This window comes from Orbicella franksi, chromosome 1, assembly GCF_964199315.1.
Source record: "Orbicella franksi chromosome 1, jaOrbFran1.1, whole genome shotgun sequence".
Lineage (NCBI taxonomy): Eukaryota > Metazoa > Cnidaria > Anthozoa > Scleractinia > Merulinidae > Orbicella > Orbicella franksi.
The window spans coordinates 16079061-16100791 of NC_138145.1; the positions used below are offsets into that span (position 1 = coordinate 16079061).

The following is a 21731-nucleotide window of genomic DNA, read 5'->3' on the forward strand; positions in this document are numbered from 1 at the left end:
ATTTTTTGACAAAGGAGAAAATTATTTAACTTAACCTTTGGACCGGCACGAAAAGCGCTAAGTCAGCAGAAACTGATTTGTCCTTAACTTTAATTAATACTGTCATGTGAGCAAAATTCGTAATGAAGTACGAAGAAAAGGGATTTGGTCACTTCCATCTCAAAAAGTGCATAGCATTCTGGAAGATGCTACAGTTCCAATAGATTTTCTTTCTACATAAGCAGCTATTAGGCTCAAATTTGGAAATACGTGAGTTCTCTCACGACTGTGAAGATGAAATGAAGCAGGGGAATCCCCGGCGGGCACCTGAGAGACACGCAATTTAAATAGGTAGCTGCCGGTTTCGCCCCATGGCGAGTTCGCCCCCACCGAGTTCGCCCCCATATCGACTCAACTTGATCGAGTTCGCCCCCAACCAGATCGAGTCGCATATAGAGATTATTCCTCGTTCTTTTATCCACTGCCTTATTAGATTACTGGTGGCGAGGAAACTTCGCTTGGTGGCGAGGTGACATCGCTCGGTGGCGAGACTTCCTGGTGGCGAGATGACCGGTAACCGTTTGACTTTGTTGCTATGCGCGAGCGAACAAGCGAACAATCATTATCTAAGCTAATCAAACATACATAGACTGAAAAGGTTCTTCGAAAACGTTTAATAACTTGATAACAACTACGTTAACACGAACACTAAAAGTTGGGGGCGAACTCAAAATAGAAATTTTAAAGTGGGGACGAACTCGCCATGGGGCGAAACCGATATCATTCTGTCGATCAATACTGGCCCCGGTTTCAATAGCGTGTTCGACGAAACGCTTAGTCATGCCAATCAGCATGTTCTTGATTCGATAAGATCGTGCCGGTATTCCGATTATGTATTCCGGTATTCCGGTTATATTATTGACTCTGGATCTGAGATTTTATCGAAACCTTTTGTGATCGAATCTGAGGTTTTACCGAGACCTTCTCCGTAAAACCAGACAATTTAGAGAAGCCCACGAAAGGGGTCCATTCTGCTGATATTTTGAATTTTGATTTCACTTTTGTAACCTTTTGTAACCTTTTGTCCTTCAGTTTTGAGTTTGAATAATCTCAGTCAATCTAAACAAAACATACCAGTATTGAAAGAAAATTTTACTACACCTTTACGTAACAACTCAGCCTAGGTTCTCCGATTTATGAACATGTGACAATTTCAACCAATAACGTGTGCACATTAAAGTGCCTATGAAGTAAAAAATAATTGCTGTTTATTTGAAAGGCTTTTCAAAGTAAAGAAGAATGGTGTTTCCCTTTTTGGAATATCTTTTTTCGTTCTTGAGAAATTTACGTTTTTGTATTATGCAAATGAGGAAAGTGATGACGTCATAGGTGGTTCCATTTGAACAGTAAAACACCAAATCAAGAATATCTCTAGAAATATTGGAGCAGTGTTCTTCAAACTTGGCACCAAAAATGTGCATCACAAAAGAAACAGAAAGACATCTTCTGTGTTGTTGTCATGGCAACAATTTTGGTTCCAGTCTCTTTCTGTGAAACACCAAGTATGCCAATTTGCAACCCTTTGAAAAGGGACAGAGGGTCTTGCTCGGAACACACATGATTCCCATATTGACCTAACTCTCCCCATCAGATTGTTGGGACTGGATGATCCTTGTTTAAGATAAAATCTGGTAATGTTAGTTTTAATTAAAACAGGACCAGCGGCATAGCTGTTGTCATGGCGACGGCACAATGGGTGTCATTTTGTTTCTTTTGTGATGTACATTTCTGGTGCCAAGTTTAAAGAACACGGCTTTAATATTTCTAGAGATATTCTTGATTGAGTCTTGAAATGTTTTAGTGGAACCACCTATGACGTCATCACTTATAATACAAAAACATGGATATCTCTAAAACGAAAAAAGATATTCCAAAAAAGAAAACGCCATTCTTCTTTGCTTTGAAAAGCCTTTCAAATCAGCAGCAATTATTTTTTACTTCATAGGCACTTTAAAATACGGGGAATCCCCACGTTATCGTGATCTGGGTGGGGATCTGGGTATATATGCTTCATCCGCCATTTTGTTTTGAACGACCCACCATCACCAGGGGCGCTACAGTCGCGTTCATTTTCCGATATTCGATGCAGTGATCCTTGAGGGTTTGTATAAGTCGTGTTTTGACTCTAGTTGATAGCTAGCCTGCATGGCAAGCAGAGCTTTTTCCGTGCACAAAAAATGCTGCTTCGTCGACTTTTTTGCGGCAAAATTGGGTGCAAAATTGCGGAAAATTAAAAGCTCCTCGATCGTATGGGAACACTTGCTACGCAAGCGAGTTGATGGCTTTCAAATGCAAAGTGGCAAGCTTTTTTTGTTAACTTTCTGTGTTTGCTGTGTTTCAGCGTGGAAATCCTTTGCAAATTTCACGAAGTTTTAATTTTACATTTGACAGTGAACTCGCTGTTCCTAGAAGTCCGAGAATTTTGTTTTGCTTATTTAGGCTTAATTTCATGTACCTTTCATGTACCCTTCATTTCATACCATTTTGATGCACATTGTTTATATACGCTGTGATGTAAGAGACACCTCTGACTGATCCTAATTACTCTTCAAATTGTTTGTATGGATGTGATTCTAGAATATTTGACAAGCCTCTACGATGCCGCTACTCCACCACAGTCACGTCCATCCATGACAACATCAAAGTTCGTTTGTATTTTGGTATGTACACGCAATCTTAACTTAGTTACGAAAACTTAGTTACAATGCCTTAAAGTTTGCACTATGTGAAAAGGTGGAACTAAATATAAACTGCAACAGCGAATTGCCTTAATTTAGTTATAAATTCGCAAAATTTCGTCGCATCTTTTAATTTTCCCTCCGATCGACATCACGAAAAGTTTTCTTTGTGTTAAAGACAATTATGAAGCAAGAAAAGTCGCATCCAATGTGTTTGTCACGTTAGTTACTCTTGCATTTTGATATCTTGTCAGAGATAATTGAAACTCATCTACCTAACTTACATTTGGACTCACTGTAGGGTGTGAAATTTTTAAGTTTCTCCGCGATTAGTTGAACTGGCAATCACAGCTAAGATCCTCTATATTAAAAGAGCAGTTGCCGCTACATCTACATCTATATCTACATCTACACTTAGTTAAGTCGGCAAAAATCGTGAGATATCACACCAACTGTAAAAATCTGAATAAAAATGATATAATGGGGTATTATTTATTCTGATATGAATAAATTATTGCAGTTGCTGAATTGCAGTAAATTTCATGCAAAGGACCAATACTGCCTGACTATTCAAAGGGAACAATATAAAGTTTTCCTTGGGGCAAAAAGAAACGTGCAGTCTAAATAATAGGGAAGAAATGTTGCATACAACAGTTAAAAGGCAAGCAAATCATTGAGTGAATATTTTACCCTGTTCTGTATGCCATGTACATGATGTTACAGCCAGCTGCAATGACAAATATGCGGCTTCTGTTGCCTGAACCTTTAAGGAGGGGTTTAATTTTAAATCCCTAATTTTATAATGACAACCTCATTTCTTTATGTACCAGTCAATATGAACACCTGCCCTCCCCAACCCTATTAATATGTGGGGATTAGAGGAGCATTCGCCACATAATCATGGCTCAGTACCTGGTGAACTAGCCTCATTTGGAACATTGAGGTGTTTCAAGCAGGGATTAGGGTGGAATCCCGTGTGGAAACCACCACCATTTTGGTTCATTTGATTTCTTGGAGTTCTATTGTTTGGTTGAAATGTTAACTGAATTTCTACAGTGAACTCCTGCTAAAACAAGGAAACAATTTGTACAAATAAATTGATTTTCAGTATAATTATTTTCCAGCATGAACCAATAAGGACTGGGCATAGATGAGGTGAATTTGGCACCGCTGAGATCTAACAAATCCAGTCTATTATAGGTTGGAGGACTTGATCCCAACACTTCTGGATTACAAGAATGAACATCCTAAACTACTCTCATGCCGTCTCTGATAATAAATTGGATAGCATGTCACCATCATTCTTTTTTTAACAACTGCCTACTATTTTGTTTACTGCAGGGGCTTGCTTTAATCACAGGCTCTAGTCTTGTGTATGTCCATGGAAAACGTCACCAACCCAGTCATGATGAAATTGAAAGAGTATTCAATGCTACCCATTCTGTTATTTGGAAATGTTCGAATATAGAATGCCATCCTGGATCTGGATTAAATGTGCAATGCGGGACCAGCATTTCAATAGACATACCGATAAAGTGTGTCCCCTGTCAGTGTTAAAGGGGTGAGCTATTCTAGTACCCAGGATTATTCTACCTGCAAAAGCTGCAGGAATTGTGCCAAGCACGAAAATAAAAAAGGAGAATGTACTCTTGAGGAAGACACTACAGAATGTTTAGGGACATGCCACAAGGGTTTCTACATGGACAAGATCACTGAAGATTGTCATCCATGTAGTGACTGTTGCAATATTGTAAAAGCCAAGAAATACCATGAAGAACAGTGTGAGGACTCAGGGCTTCCACCTAACCAACAGTGCAGACAATCCAATATCAAGTGTCCCCATCCAACAAAAGCAATGATCTCACCACTTCCTAATAATCCAGATGATGAACAAGGAAGTCAAGAGGCCTTAACAATTGCCCTGATTATTATTGCAATATTGTTTGTCATTTTGTTGATTGTTTTCCTTGACCTTTTGAGGCGTTATGGTTGTGAACAAGTCAAAAGTTTCCTTACAAAGTGGTGTTGTTGTCGCTGTCAACTTGTTCTCCCAACTGAAGGGAACACTGTTAATTTCCATGACTTGGAAGCAACTCTCTGCAGTGTTAGTGGAAGTCATTTGACAGAAGATGGTAATGTGCTGACAAACGTATCATCACTGCCAGGTGATTACTGTAATTTTTTTGAAAAAAAGGTTGCTGTTCATCTTGGTACGATGCAGTAATAATTAAGTAGCATAATATGTGGGGGAGGCATGGTGGCCTCATGGTTAGTGCACACTTCTGCAAATCGAACTGTCCAGGTTCAAGCCCTGGCCAGGGACATTGTGTTGTGTTCTTGGGCAAGACACTTTACTTTCACAGTGCCTCTCTCCCCCCAGGTGTATAAATGAGTACCGGCAAACTTAATGCTGGGGGTAACCCTGCGATGGGCTAGCATCCCATCCAGGAAGGAGTAGAAATACTCTTAGTCGCTTCATGCTACAGAAACTGGGATAAGCACTGGCCTGATAGGCCACTTGGTCTATCAGGCCATGTGGCCTATATAATAATAATATTATTGTTATAACAATAATAATGATCAACTTTACTTATTGAGTGTTAATTAAAAACAACAGTAACAACCTATAATATGTTAATGTCTCATGATGTAGTCACTTGAGATGTAGATGGCAACCGCTTATTTTACTGCTGAATGTTGAATATGGAACAATGGAAGATTTAAATGCACCTATCACCACCCACCTTCATGATATAAATGGTCCAGAAGTTTACTCCCGGAAAAATTGGGTGGGGGTGTGTGGCCCGCTTCCCAAAACCCTTACCCTATTTATGACCAAAATCTGTGATTTTTCCCTACCCTATTTATGACCTGACCAAAAATTTGACAACTTATTTATGACCGTTGCAGCTGGCACAGTTGCCCTAAACATAATTTACAAAGGGCTTTTGTTGATGGTCTTATGGATAATGATGAAAAAGTAGCTTCTTCTAAAAAAATATGCCCAATTCAAGACAAGAGTGCATTAAACCATATCCTATTTATGACCAAAATGGCCAAAATTGATACCCTATTTATGACCAAAACAGCTGAAAAACCATACCTATATAGCCCATATAAGGTAGTACCCCAAACCCCAGGATGAATGGGAACAAGTAATCAGTCAATGTCTTCACCAATGAAGACTAGCAGTTAGCAATTGAAACATTGCTATGTATATTTCAAGTGACTGCATTGTGAGATGAATTATGATATGGTAACCACTTCTTTGTTTTTCAAAGTGTTTGTGTAGATTCATACTGAAACAACTAGTCAAGATTGTTTGCTCTCAATTTCTATGCATGATAGGTGACTAATGAGCTGCACACTCATCAGCTATCATGCAATTGAAATGCTGAGCTCATAATCCTATTGTTGATAATTTATTACCACTTAATTGTTCGTTTCAATTAATGTATTAATACTCTCATGCTGTATTAGTTGTCTTTGATTTTGTTAAGTTTTTTCTTAGATGAAATATTGTGGATATGTGTATAGGCTCCAGGCAAGCTAAGTTGAGTTTAAAGGCAGGGTGTTAGTAGGGAATTTCAACAGAAGTTTTCTATCAAGTTGTCAGGTTAGGTAGTTGCGTTGTAAGGTTTTAGCCAAGCTACAACCTCTCTCATGTCTAGAACACTGTTGGTGACGAATAGAAAAATAATTTAACAATAAACTAATAGTCAGTGAGGCGTGTCCTTTTCATCAAGAAAGCTGGTAACCATGGTTCAAATGTTGGTCGACAGTTATATTGTAGGTCTTTGAAGAATTTAGAAATTGGAATGTTTTTACTTGTCAAATTTAGGGGGTTAAGCAATACAATTACACATGCAGTTGCACAATATGTTTTCATTGTAATTTTTTCTAATGCATATTTCTTTATGGTGGACTTGTTTCAGGTGTAAAAATAGTGAAAACGCCAATGTTTCAAAGGCTGCATTCTGTTCCAGTTGAAACTCAGTCAAAGTCAGAAATCCCTAGGTCATTCTCCCATCCAGGAGCTCTTAAAGATCTTGCAAAATTGGGCAAGCCAAAAGAAACATTAAATTTCAAGTCTGGCTTAAAAAGACCAAGAGCCCAGAAGTACACAAAGAAAGGAATATACAGTAAGTTTTTGTTTCAAGTTTTAATGTAATATATTTTCTAAAGTATGCACAATTCTGCTTAAATTGATAAAAGGCCTGATAATATTAAACTTGTGGGTAGTGAAATCTGCAGACAATTTCTGAATGTTGCATTAATGATGTTTAATCCTGTTATAAACTGCAGACAAATGAAATGTAAAATCAGTTCTTATATTACTTTTTTGTAGCTCTTGTGGAAACTGAGCCGCCTATGGTTGACAATTTGCTTGCTGAGAGGGCTGACAGGGAAAGCTTTCCTACACCAACCACTAGTGGTGGATTCATAAGATTTTCAACGGGTGCTGATGATTTCATGGCTCAAGAACCTGACAATGAAAGTATGTGGTTTCCTCTTTTTGTTATGACATTTTAATTAGTTTCAAGTAAGAACAGTGTTTGCAAAGGGTTTTGAATAATACAGCCATGTTTTGTTGCATGTAGAATATTGTGATTTGGATGGATAATGGCAAAACATCTTGAGCCAATGCAAATATAATGTATTGTACCTGGGAATGTAGATATGATTGTTGTTAATCGAGGTCTCTTGCCCTGTTTTTAACTGACATAAGTATACTAAACATTACAAATAATAAGATTTGTGTTTATACCTTTAAATATTACATTATTTTGGTCCTCCAGGTTGGGGGTTGGGCTGCGGGCTGATAACCCGCTCCTGTAAAAAACATATTATTACCGAAACCAGAAGCAGAATAATTTCAAATGATCTGGGGGACGTCGTGGTCACTCCTCACACCATGAGAGGATCGATGACGCATGGGGGTGAAAGCCAAACGGAGGCCCTTGGGCAGATGAGATCACCAGTCCACCCAAAGAACGTCATGAAGATAGGAAACTGGAATGTGAGAACGCTATACCAGAGTGGAAACATAGCACAGGCATCAAGAGAGATGAAGAAGAGAGGTATTGAAATCATGGGAATTAGTGAGACACATTGGACAGGACAAGGAAAAGCAGTACTGGAGGGGGGAGACACTATCATATACTCTGGCAGAGAAGATGACAACCACAGAGGCGGAGTAGGAATACTGATGACCAGATTCGCAGCAAGATCACTCATAGATTGGACACCAATAAGCGAAAGGATAATTACAGCCAGGTTCTATTCCAAGCATGTTAAGATGACGATTGTACATGTATATGCACCAATAGAGGATGCAGAAGAGTCTGTAAAGGACGAATTCTACGAGAGACTACAGGATGTGTTGAATAACAAAAAAGAACATGATATGCTGGTAATCACAGGTGATATGAATGCAAAGGTCAGTGAAGACAACTGAGGTTATGAGAGAATCATGGGTAGACAAGGCATTGGGAGAATGAACGACAATGGAGAAAGACTTTGCGAATTTTGTGATATGAATGAACTGATAATAACAGGAACGTGGTTTCCACATAGAGATATTCACAAAGCCACCTGGGTATCGCCGGATGGAAAAACGAGAAATCAAATAGACCATGTGCTGATAAACAAGAAGTTTCGTAACTCAGTAATTGACACCAGAGTCTATAGATCAGCAGACATTGGAAGCGATCACTATCTTGTATGCATGAAAGTGAAGCTAAGACTAAGAAAACAACAACCCAAAGAACAGGGAAGTATAAGGGCAAGGTATGACACCAACAAGTTGAAAGAAAAGAATGTTTTGGAAACCTTTATGATCACTTTGCAGAATAGATATCAGGCATTGGAAGAGGAGTCACCGGATGGAGAGGAGGACGACGAGATAGAAAAGGAGTTTCATATAATGGAAGAAGCATACACGAAAACAGCAGATGAAGTATTAGGCCGTCCTAGGAAGAAAAGAAAGCCATGGATAACAGAAGAATCATGGGCGCTTATTGACCAAAGAAAAGAGATAAACAAGAAGATTCTAAGTACTCGTTCAGAGAGGATCAAAAAACGACTAAGAACAGAATACAAGGAAAAGAGTAAAGAAGTTATGAAGAGCATAAGGAGTGATAAAAGGAAGTGGATGGATGGCATCGCAAGTGAGGCAGAGGATGCTGCAAGAAAACAAAAAATGAGAAAATTATACGGATTGACGAAAGTGCTATGCAATGAAAGACCTAAGAGCAGCACAGCCATCCTTGATAAGAGCGGTAATCTCGTGAGTGGAAAGAAAGAAATGCAGGCAAGATGGACAGAGCATTTTAGAGAAGTACTGAACAGAGAAGAACCAACAGATCCTATAACAATGGAAGATGAATGTGAGTTCGAGCTAAGCGAATTGATTGAAGAAATCGCGATCACTGAACCAACAATTGGCGAGATAAAAGTAGCAATTGAGCGTTTAAAGAATGGGAAATCTCCAGGCGTCGACTCCATCACGGCTGAATTGTTAAAGGCGCACAAGGAATTCTCGGCAACGAAAGTGCATCAGCTACTGAAGAAAGTATGGAAACATGAAAAGATCCCGGACAAATGGAAAAGAGGGTTGATCATCAAATTGCCAAAGAAGGGAAACCTCAAAGAATGTAAGAACTGGAGGGGAATTACTCTACTTTCAGTAGTCGGCAAAATACTTGGACGGATTGTGATTGATCGAATACAGAATGGAGTTGATATCAGACTGAGGAACGAGCAAGCAGGGTATAGAAAAGGCAGGGGAACAACAGAACAGATTTTCATATTAAGGAACATCATTGAACAAGCAAACGAGTGGCAGGCAAGCTTATATATTAACTTCATAGACTTTGAAAAAGCATTTGATTCCATCCACCGTGAAAGTCTATGGTTAATTATGCGGAAATATGGAATCCCGAACAAGATAGTAAGGATGGTAAAAGTGTTCTATGAAGACTTCAATTGTGCTGTAGAAGATCAGGCAGAAGCATGTGAGTGGTTCAGCATCAAAACAGGCGTCAAGCAAGGATGCAATATGTCTGGATTTCTATTCTTGATAGCTATGGATTGGATTATGAGAAGGACTGTAGGAAAAGGAGAAAACGGAATCAGGTGGAACTTTACATCTAAACTCGATGATTTAGATTTTGCAGATGATGTGGCGCTTTTGTCTTCTACTAAACAGCATATACAGAACAAGACTACTAAAATGAATGAGGAAGCAAGACGGGTCGGGCTGAAAATCAACAAAGGAAAGACAAAGGTGATGAGGATCAACGGGAAGAGTCAGGAGAAGGTTGCAGTAGATGGGCAAGATATCGGCGAAATTGAGGAGTTTAATTATCTGGGGGCTATCATTTGTAAGGAGGGAGGAGGAATGAAAGATCTGAAAAACAGGCTGTCCAAGGCGAGAGGGACATTTGCCAGACTCAAAAGAATATGGAACTCAAGGAACATCATGAAGAGGACCAAGCTTAGACTGTTTAAAACCTTAGTTGTACCGGTGCTACTGTATGGATGTGAGACATGGAAGATGAACATGGGAGATGACCAACGAATAGATGTGTTTCACAACAAATGCCTCAGGAGGATTCTCAAAATAAAATGGCAAGATCACGTTACCACTAGAGAGCTCCTTGAGAAGGCAGAGACGAAGTTCCTTAGTGAAGAGGTTAAGAGGAGAAGATGGAAGATGATAGGGCATGTCTTACGACAAAACAGAAACAGCCATACCAACATAGCCCTATCATGGACACCTGAAGGAAAAAGGAAGAGAGGAAGGCCTAAGACCACCTGGCGAAGAACAGTTGAGAGAGAGAGGAACAGCGCAGGATGGCGTACATGGGATGAGGCAAGAGCTGCTGCAGCCAACAGAGAAAATTGGAGGCATTCTGTGGAGGCCTTATGTGCCACGAGGCACAAAGAAGCTAACTTAACTTACTTATTGTAAGCAACAAGTATTAATTTTTTGTTTTGAAAATAACAGGTGAGTGTAAAATTGACATATTAATCACTTTCTTGAAGCTCCTGCACCAACCAAACTGCTTGAGATTGATGATGTGCCTGCAGATCTAGACAACCATGACAAGAACTGCAGTGGAGCTATCCCAGGAAATGGTCTACAGTCTGCAGCTGGTTCTGTGGTCACAGATCCAGGCAAAGAAAGTATGTGAATCCTAATTTTGTTGTGAATTTGTGTCTAAGGTAATTCTAAGAATATTTCTCAAAAGTTACTTCAATTCATACCCCGAGTTTCAGACAAGGGAAAAATTGCAAGGATGGCTCAGCTAAAATTGACTCATGCATTTTGCATATTATAATATAACCTTTTTTTTTATATTGCATACAATACTAACATTACTTACACTACTAAGACTTCTTACAATACTAACATTACCTACAATACTTACATTACTTACGATACTAATATCACTTAAGCCACTACTGACATTACTTACAATACGACCGTTACTTACACTACGATTACTACTAACACTACAACTACACACAACAACTACTACAGTTGCTCTGCCTTGACACAACTGATAATACAAATCTTGCTCTACATTGTACTCTAATTACACAATTACTTTTTGTGTTAACAAGAACTTTATATAAAATTACAATACAGGTATTTGAATTATCATGAATGTACATATAAATTTACATAATTTACAAGCAGCACTTACTCCTTTACAAAAAAAATTGGATTGTTATTCAAAACTAGGTTCCATTTTGCCTGAAAATGTGTTAAGCTTAAGATGCTTTGAGAGGCTATAAGCTTTTCAATTTCATATTTTCTCTTGACCACATCTTCGAAAGGCAAAAAGAGAGGGATTTGTTTATTTTTGCGACAATTCCATAAATAAATTTTACCTAAAATGATAAAGTAGTTGAGCAGGTTAGATCTCTGATCTAAAATTCCTAATATAATGTTAATATATTCCAGTTTTATTTGCTCTCTGGTTACTGTCAACCAAAAGTTTTCAAATTTAGTCCAAAATTCTGTTGAGAAGGAGCATTGATAAAAGAAATGTTCTAATGTTTCTCGGAGGTTTGACAAAACGTACAAAGATCACTTCGAATCCTTCCGATTTTTGCTAATCGGTATTCAAAAACAAAATGTCGTTTAAAATTTTGAACTGAAAACATTGTACAAATGTTTCAAGAGCAACTGATTTTGCCAGTACAAACGCTTTTTGAGTCTCTTCTTCACTTAGGTTAAAATCTGACATTAGTTTAGAGAACCCTCTTGAATGTTTGGCTTTTTCTTGGATGAGAAAAGCATAAAAGTTTCTACTCTTGGTCGAGAGGGGATCAAAATCTTTGTTACCACATTTTAACTCAAGTGTATTTAAAACATTTCTATCGATGATGAGATTCCTTAAATGCTTTGGCACAGAGCAACGAACAGCAGACCACGTCAAGTAATTTGAGCCTATTAGTCCCTTGTCCTTTGCTATGTTAAAGGATTCAACATTGTTCCGAGAATACATTAAGTCGCTGATAAAAATTACCCCAGCATTCATATAGTTATGATAACAGATCATTTTGCTGTCTGTCTTTATATTACAATTATTCTAAATTATAGAGTCAAAAGCTTTAGAATCTGTTGAAAAATTTGATCGAAATTCAGACCACCACTGCAGCATTTCTAAATAAAAAATCAAATTAATATGATAGTCATTAATATTATAGTTGCAGTGAAAAAAGAAAAAACCTCCATAAGGTTTGAGCAAATGTCTAAGATAGCTTTTCCATGGAGACAGTTCAGGATTAAAAATTTTCGAAATCCATGCTAATCTAAGAGACTTAATTGAAGTCTCCAGATCAGTGAGATTTAACCCACCATAGTCAGAACAATTAATTGTAGCTCTTCTGGTTATTTTATCAGGCTCTTTCCACAAGAATTTATATATTATCGTTTGAATCAGTGATATAAATTCCGAGGGAGGTGAGAGGATAGAAAATATATATACCAATTTAGGGAGAAGAAGACTTTTAATGATTGATACTTTACCAAATAAAGAGAGACCTCTCCAGCTCCACTGATGTATTTATTTTTGAATTTTGGTAATCTTGTCGTAAAAATTTTTCTGAAAAGACACTTCTTTGTTATAATTGTAGTGTACCCCAAGAGCTTTTACGCTTTTGCACCATTTTAAAGATAAGGGTCTCTCGGGGCTGTCATGACACGAACCAATCCACATTGCCTCTGTTTTAGTATAGTTAACCTTTAAACCTGATAGTTTTCCAAAACGATCAAGTAATTTAAAGAGATTCTGTGCGGATGTTAAATCAGATAAAAAGGCAGTGAGGTCATCTGCATATTGGACAAGTTTCCATTCCTCTAAGTCTAATTTAATTCCTTTAATATCGATACTAGTTCGGATTGCAGCAGCTAAAGTCTCAATTGCGATCACAAATAGATATGGCAACAGAGGATCCCCTTGCCTAACACCTCTGCTTAACTCAAAATTAGCAGAAAAAGATCCATTGTTTATAATGCAACTGGATACATTACTATAAAATGTTTTCACCCATCTTACAAGACTGTGACCAAAGCCGAAAATTTCTAAGCATTTAAACATAAAATTCCATTCAAGGCTGTCGAATGCCTTTTCAAATCTATGAATAATAATATACCCAGAATATCGAATGTTTTAGTGTATTCCATGACATCTAGAATTGATCTAGCTGCTTCCTCTATGTATCAACCTGAAACATATCCAGTCTGATTGCTGTGGATTATCTCTGGTAAAATTTTAGTAATTTGTGTTGCTATTACTTTGGATGCTATTTTAGTGTCAACATTGGTGAGAGAAATCAGTCTCCAATTTTCAAGACGGGTTCTGTCTTTACCTGTTTTTTCGATAAGTGTAATGACCCCTTGCCTTTGTGAGTTAGACATTTCTCCCTCTTCATAAGCCTCGTTAAAGCTTTCGACCACCATTTCACTGATTGATGACCAAAAGACATTATAAAATTCAATTGGCAGACCATCATTTCCAGGAGTCTTACCTAGCTAGTTGGAATGTTTTGTTATTTTTCCTTCAAATTTCTCACTTGCTTCACTTGATAGCTTTGATAGATTTGGATTTTCAAAGAAGAGTGCTGCATCTGGAGTGTCTAACTTTGTTTTGGAAGTGCTGCACAGCTTAGTGTAAAATTGCTTTTGTGCGTTCATTATCGAGAGTGGATCGGTAGAGATAACTCCACTAATGTATAATTTTCTAATATTTTTCTTAATATGGTTATGTTTCTCCAAATTTAAAAAATATTTACTATTCTTTTCTCTGTGTTCGTGCCATTGTGCCCTTGCCCGTATAATTAAACCTTCAACTTTTTTGTCATACATTGATTCAAGTTCGCTTTTATATCTTTCCATTGTTATTTGCGTATTGTCACAGGGATTATCTTGAAAGGCAGCTAATGATTCTTGATATTTGTTAGTTAATTCTCTGTCATGTTTTTGTCGAATTTGTGATAAACGCTTTGAGAAAATAACAGAATCGGTTCTAATATTAAATTTTGTCCAATCCCAAATTGATCTTTGGTCTCTGAGATCCTTTGCTTCCTCAAGCCAAATAGGCAATTTATCAGTGATCATCTTTTTATATTCTTCATTCGCCAATAGCGTCGTATTCAATTTCCAATAGCCAGGACCTCTGTTATTTTCCTTAATTTCTTCGAGTTCTAGGAAAATTGCAGAATGGTCTGATTTGATTGGGGGCAAAATATCCACATTTGTAACTAAATCATGCAGTTTATCCGAGATCAACCAGTAATCTAATCTACAAAATACAAAAGGAGAACAGCAACCCCAAGTGAAACTTTGTTGATTTGGATTTTTTTATACGCCAAATGTCATGGAGACTGAACTCATCTTGAATTTCTTCAATAGATTTTACGACGTTCCTCCGGGGAATTTGAATTCCACCTTTTTTATCCAGATTAATATTCAAGGGACAATTAAAATCACCTCCCATAATTATTATGTTTTCTTCATTTCCGAAATCATTGGTTCTTAATAGTTTTGATAGTTTATGATAAAACTGAACAGCTTCTGCATCTTTGTTGGGCCCGTAGATATTTGCAATTGTATAATTTTCCTCTTTGATCAAGGCTTTAAACAACAAAAGTCTTCCACTCGAATCTGTCTGAGACAACATTATATCAATGTCAAAGCTGTTCTTTATAAGCACCGCGACACCTCTGGTGTTTGTACTCCCATGAGAAAATAATATCTTTGCACCCATTCTTTTTTCCACTGAGCCTCACGCTCCTTGCTTGAATGTGTTTCTTGTAAAAATATCAAATCGGCTTTTTGCTTTCAGCACCAGGAAAATATTGCTCTTCTTTTTTTAAAATTACTTAGGCCTCTCATGTTAAAGGATAATAATTTAATTGTATCAGGCTTTGAGTTTTGCTTATTATAATATAACCTTACTTAGCTTTGTCTTTATATCAAGTGTTAGCTCTGGTAAAATTATGAGTTGACAGAAGACCAACCCCTGAGTGAAGCCAGTAACTTAAACTTCAGTGTATATGGGATCACCTGCTACCCTCCTTCAACATTTAGACACCTCATTAGCTCTGAAAATGATAGACAAAAGGCTAAAACTATATTCCTGTAGTTGTAACTAAGATAGTGCCATAAACAATAATTATTATTATTTATCAGAGTAGAAGTTCAAGAGTTGTTGAGGCAGTGGCAATACTGTTTTACATGTCTTGTATATGTTTCTTAACTCCATTCATGCCAATTCTCCTGGTGTGGGGAATTTTATCATGCTTTTGTTGATAATTTTGTGTTTTCAGAACTGTTGTCAACAGAATAGTGTTTTATTGGCAAATTGGGTGGCATCTGTGAGTGGCAGTTTTGGCCAGAATTTGATACCATTTGGTATCTCTTATAATCTTCTAGACTACTTAATTAAACCCTGGGGGTGGGGGGGGGGGGGGGGGGGGAGGAAGACTCCCATATAAAATGGATGGGGGTGCTCATTGTACCTTTCAGGGGTTAGAAACATGGTTTTGGTACCTCTTATGGTGTTTAGCCTCAAAAGGTCCACACCGGTAGCCTTTACTGTACCTTTTAGGGTATTGAGCCAAAAATTAAAAATATGTCAAGAGATAATTTGTTGTTTTAGAATTGGAACCTCCTAGGGGTGAAAACCATTTCAAGCCACGCCCACAAAACAGGATCTTGGTAAATTTGCCCATGTATTCAGTTTCTGTTTCAATCTGCCTATACACTTACGGTATTCATGGTCTTGATTATCCTGACTTTCAAATTATTATCTGAGTCCCAGCAACTACATTGCTCAGGGCCACAACTAATAACAGGGGAACTGAGGCACTTGAATTTATGGATAATGCATACTAAAGGCATCCACGGTCGAGTGTCGATCGATATCCTCGATCGACACTCTCAATCGACACCTCAGTTGACACTTGACATCTCTGTCGACAGTCGGTCAGGAGTCAACTAATTTTCGATCAATGGATATGAATGGGTTGATACTCGGCCAAAATAAATAAATAAATTTATTATTTTCAATAGAGATGTCGATCAAGGGTATAAATCAAGAGTATCAGTTGATACTCGATTGCTGGTTTCTTTAGTACACATGTTCTGAATTAATTTATTTCAAGTTTCCATTAGACACATTAGAGGCTATGCATTATTGTGCCTTTCAATAGCATGCAGACTTTAAAATTCAAAGCTCAACCGACAAATGCGTTTTTCGCTACCGTCAATCAAATGTCCGGCAGCTCCTTCCACCTTCCAACTACCGCCGAGCACTGTTTCCTTATCTGAACTGTGCTCAGCAATTTGATTACGGTGTGCTCGGCAGTAGTCGGAAGGGGAACAGTAGTCGCAACATTTCATTGACGGTAGCATCCTCAGTAGGAATTTAGTTTGGCTTTGGACATGATAGCTGTTTAGGTCTAGGAGGAGGAGAATTGAGCCCATGTTTGAACAAAAACAGATTCACAATGACAATTGAAATTGATCCTTTGGGCAAAAAATTATTGTGCAGTCATTAACTCTAAACATCAATCAAAATAAATAATAATATCATTCAATGCATTTTTCTTCCTTTCCACTTGCTGAGAACCCATCATGTGATCGACCTGCAAATAACTACCTACAAATAATTGTCTGCTCATGTGTAGTGTACTGTCTAAATTTGTTTTGCTGCAAATAATATTCTGTTCATGCATGATGTAAACCACGCTCTCAGGTGAAATATGGCAGATCGTTTCCCTGAGCTGTCACAGAGTGATTTAAATACAAAGACAAACTTGGTGATTGAATAATAAAACAATTATTGAACTCAGTTGTCACAAAATATCATGTTTGGCAGTGTCTCGCAGAATGGATCAATTATTTGCTGAAGCCGTATTATTGAGTGATCTGCTTGCCACTGACGAGTCACAATATTTGCTCAACCTCATGCAATTATGGTCTATGGTTTGCAATACAAAATATGTTTTTAGAAAGCATCAGCAGCTGTTTGGTCATTGCTGGTTATCTTTTATAGTGGAGAGTTTTTTAACACAGCTGTTTTCTTTGTGACAGGATTGGAACAGCAATCTGACACAGAGGTCACTGTCACAGACCAGTGTACTTCGACAACAGAGCTCCACCTATCCAGTACAACCAACGTTTCTGGAATTCCACAAGATTTCTTGAACTGGCGCCTGAGCAAAAGAATGTCTGCTATCCCGATCAAATTTAGTCGTAAGATTTGTATGAAGCTTGACACACCACGTGAATTGCTTTGGGATGATTACCGCTTACTTGCTGAGAAGATTGGCCTGGACAAAGATGATGTATCATGGCTTGGACAGCAAGATAACAAGACTGAGTTCATTCTACAGAAATTTGATGCTCAAGAGGATCCATCTATTAGACATTTTAAAGAAATCCTTGAAGAAATGGGAAGGAATGATGTGGTAACAGTAATTGATGACTGGGTTCTGTATGAATGGAGCAAACAAAATGACAATTCACCATCAATTTTGTAAGCAATGGTGCTATTGCAAGTTATGTTACTAGCAATATTGTAGGTGATATTAGTTTTGTAAATGATGTTATTATCGTAAGTGATGTTAGGTAGTGTTGTAAATACATGTTTGTTTCGACAAAAAAACTTCCTTTGCGAAAAAAAAAAAGCAACGAAAAAACAATTAATTGTCAGCTACCGGTAATTGTGGAAGGCTGGGCCTAAATATAATAAGTTACAGTCATTAGTTTAACCTTTCACTCTCTTAAAAAGTTTGCAACTGGTGCAAAACTGAACAAAGCCTCAGATTATAATTACTAATTACTACAACACAGTACAGTGCTGCCATACATTGTACTCTTACTGAATGCCTACTATGTGAATTAACTTACTATTTGAATATACTATTTGAATATATCTTACAACAAAGCTGCCAGATGGTATTGTGTCATTTTGATTAATTTTATTTGAAATATATTTGAACAATTGTGATGTCAGGTTTCTTTTGGTTTAAAGTTATAAGTAAATTACCTTGTTTGCAAGGTTTGATTACTACTAAACTATTTTTTGTTTGGTTTCATTGTTCTATGAATAAGTTTGGTCTTCTGACAAAAATGTCAATTCCAGTTAAGCAGCAAAACAGTTAACTAGTGTAAAAGTATTACACTGTAACTTATTGTAGATTTATGTAATATACATGTGCAGGATATTATTTTCCAGGTAACTGCATGTCAAAGTACAAAAAGTGTGTGTAATTTAGCTTAATTTTTGAAAAAACAACAACAACAACAACAAAACAGGACAAAAAAGTTGAATGTATTTTTTTATATATTCACTTACTCTCTTTACATTTTTTGCCTTTTAAATAGTATAAAGTCTTGATACAAATTTACAAAACCCCTGTCAAGTTATGAAATATTCAGCTGAAGTAATTTCACTTCTATTTTTATAATTTGAGTAAATATTCATGTGTTTTTACACAATGTAAATTTTGATGATGATGATTATTGTTATTGCTTAAAGTTTAGGATTTTGAATCAAAACTAGTTTGTTGCAGGTTTTTATAAGTGCAAAGCAAAGAACTTACACTGACAACTATGGGTTACATTTTCTTTCTGTTTTACTGATTTAACGGGCCACATGTATCTTCCAGTGTGCAATGTGGCAATGAGTAGCCATTTGCAAGAAGTGCCACCTCTGAAAATTTTGCATTTGAATATTGCAAACATATATGTTATAGGAAATATAATTTAATTCTGTATGAAACATCACACTGCAATTTACTGTGACATAACTGGTGCAGTCATGGTCTCGCAAATTCTCCCAGCAGATTAATCAATAAATTATTCTGCTGATCAGTAATATAATCAGTGATCAACGTATGAGTAATAAGTGAACACGTATTGAAGTTTGTACTATATCTGGGCCATTAGAGCTGTTGTCAATGGGTTTTATTGCCTTGTTTTCAGTAAATAGGTAAGATACATTTCTGCATGGTATGGAATAAGATCAGTCCTTTTGACAAAAAGGTCTGGCTATATTTTGTGTAGACGCAGTTTCTCTCATGTAAATTATACAGGTTCATGAAAACTTTGCTTAGTCATGAGATATTTAACTTTCTATGTATTTTAAAGTAGATTTGAAAATATGTATTTTAAAATAGAGTTGTTGACTATTTTTGTCAAAAATGCTTACTACTTAATTAATAAACAGGTGTACGGAGCAAATGAAAAGGTGTGACAAGTTTGTTACAATATGAAGTCATTTCAGTATATGAGTAATGATTAGGCAAGGAGGGGCTGTAAAATTATGCTTAGCTTCCCGTCTTTTCTACATATTTTCATAATCATAGTAATACAAAAAAAGAAACAATAAAGGTTTGATTCCTCATTGTTTATTTTCTCTTGCAATGCTGTAAAAAGCGAGCCATATTAGAACCATCTCCTATATCACCTATACACCATCTCCCCATAACCTGGCAGGCAGTGGACAATCTTTAGGCTAAAAAAAAGGCTATGTATGTTTCACTTATAAGCCTCGCCCATCCCCCAACCTGGCCTCACAGAACTTTGTATGGCAAACTGTAAATCATCAACATTCACCAGGGTCGGCTCGCTCCCAAATGGCAATATTTATATACCCCTCATCAGTATTCAGCACGACAGGGAGTCTCTTTGGATGTAGGTTTGATTTGGAAGCAGCTACACGTGGAAAACGTTTCCAAGAAATAATCTGTGATGATTTGAGCTACGGTTTGATTGCAAATCTCTCACAAAAAAAAAAAAAACTGTCAAGGTCTCCTCCGCAATCTGCATCAACTGAAAAGCTGCAAGCTCCAATGTATTTACAGACAGTATAACTACACTGTGGCTTTAATGTCATTGAGGTAGTCTCTTACACAACTTATAAGTCCTTACCTTAATCTGCTTTATTCCCCTGTTTTTCTTCAATCAGCGATGCCTTATTCTAAGCCTTATTCTAGCCTGTAAAAACACCGAGGCTCTAGGGGGGTGCACGCGGCGAGCTTAAACTCTAGAAACTTACTCTATTTCAGATCACAATTTGCGACTTTCCCTTTCCTATTTCAGACCCAACTCTTGAGGGTCAAAGATCCTTATTGTAGCTGGCAACAGTGTTCAGCATTTTTTCAGCACTTCTACTTTGATGGATCAATGCTACCATTCTCTTCTAGATGGTACTCAAATAATGACATCACACCGTACTTTAACATTGATTAACAGGGTTATGGTTATTTTCTTGACATAACGAGTTAGCATGGCAACCATATAACTTTCTAAAAACGCCCTTGATTTTAGCTTTAACTACTAATAACTCAAAAATAAATTCGGTGACGTCCATTTATTATCATCAAATTGCAATCAGTAAGCTATGATGCAGCTTTTGGCGAAGCTTAAAGAAAATTGTAAGGGTGGATACAGAGCCAACTTTGCAAAAAGTTACAATAGTTACAATTTAATAGTTTAAAAAAAATCATCTTGAGAGTCCGTAGAGTCGGTTTTGAGTAGTGAGCACTTCAAGCTGTTAGGTAGGCATCCATGATACATAGCTGGCAAAAAATTTCGGACATTAAAATTTTAAACGTTTAATTTCTGGACACTTTTTATCTCATTTCGGACGAATTTCGAACAACAATTTCGCACAAATTTTATTAGACTTAGCTGCAGTAAAGTTACGCCCAAAAAACATGAATTAGACTGAAACAACATCAGAAGATGTTAGTTTTACTGCAATCTCAAGGTTTTACAAACTCACCGACGAGAAATTGACACAAATTCTATCAAGCCGTTACGTATCTTAAGCAGTCTCAGATAGAGTTCGCTCGATAAAGTCTGGCATAAAACTAAACCTTCAAAGTTTTATACTGTACTGTAAATATTTCGGACGCTTGAAAATTTCGGACGGTTTTATTTTCCGACATTCTTTTTGTCAAAAATTTTTTTGCTAGTGGTAGTTTTGATTCATTGAAAAAGAAGTGCAGATAAAATGTTCGCAACCGTTGTGAGCCACAATGAAATATTTCACTGTTTTCATTTGCTCAAGGGAAGAGACACAGTTTGTCTGTCCGTACTGACTTTGCGCTCCGGAAACTCAACACTTCTTTATAGACGATGCACATGTCCTCCTGTTTTAGCGCCCCAAGAACTGCTGAAAAAATGGACGGACCATCTTCTAATACTTCTGGAACCTTTTCTCGTCTTTAAGAAGTAGATACCGAGGCAATTGCTTGTTCTCCGTTCGTACAAATAGAAAAACACAGACATAAAAGATTCATGAAGAGTCATAAATTGTTTTTCTACAAAACCCAGTCATCTTTTCACGGAGATGTAATCCTGCGGTCAACTTTTCAGCCAGTTGGGAAGAAGCGGAATAATAATAATAATAATAATAATAATAATGATGATGATGATGATGATGATGATGATAGTAAAAACAATAATGATAGTAATAATAA

At 37.1% G+C, this 21731-nt stretch overlaps 1 pseudogene across 1 annotated transcript in view; it reads left to right on the forward strand.

The window, feature by feature from the left end:
• The window catches only part of LOC145493029 (uncharacterized), a 20530-nt pseudogene extending 12 nt beyond the window's left edge, over positions 1-20518 (forward strand). The window contains exons 1-7 of the transcript XR_014050082.1: positions 1-552; positions 2617-2699; positions 4059-4882; positions 6653-6859; positions 7066-7215; positions 10767-10907; positions 17332-20518. The exon at positions 1-552 is cut by the window's left edge and continues 12 nt beyond it. The product of XR_014050082.1 is annotated as an uncharacterized LOC145493029 (transcript). The remainder of the gene's footprint in view (positions 553-2616; positions 2700-4058; positions 4883-6652; positions 6860-7065; positions 7216-10766; positions 10908-17331) is intronic.
• The last annotated feature ends 1213 nt before the right edge of the window (positions 20519-21731 follow it).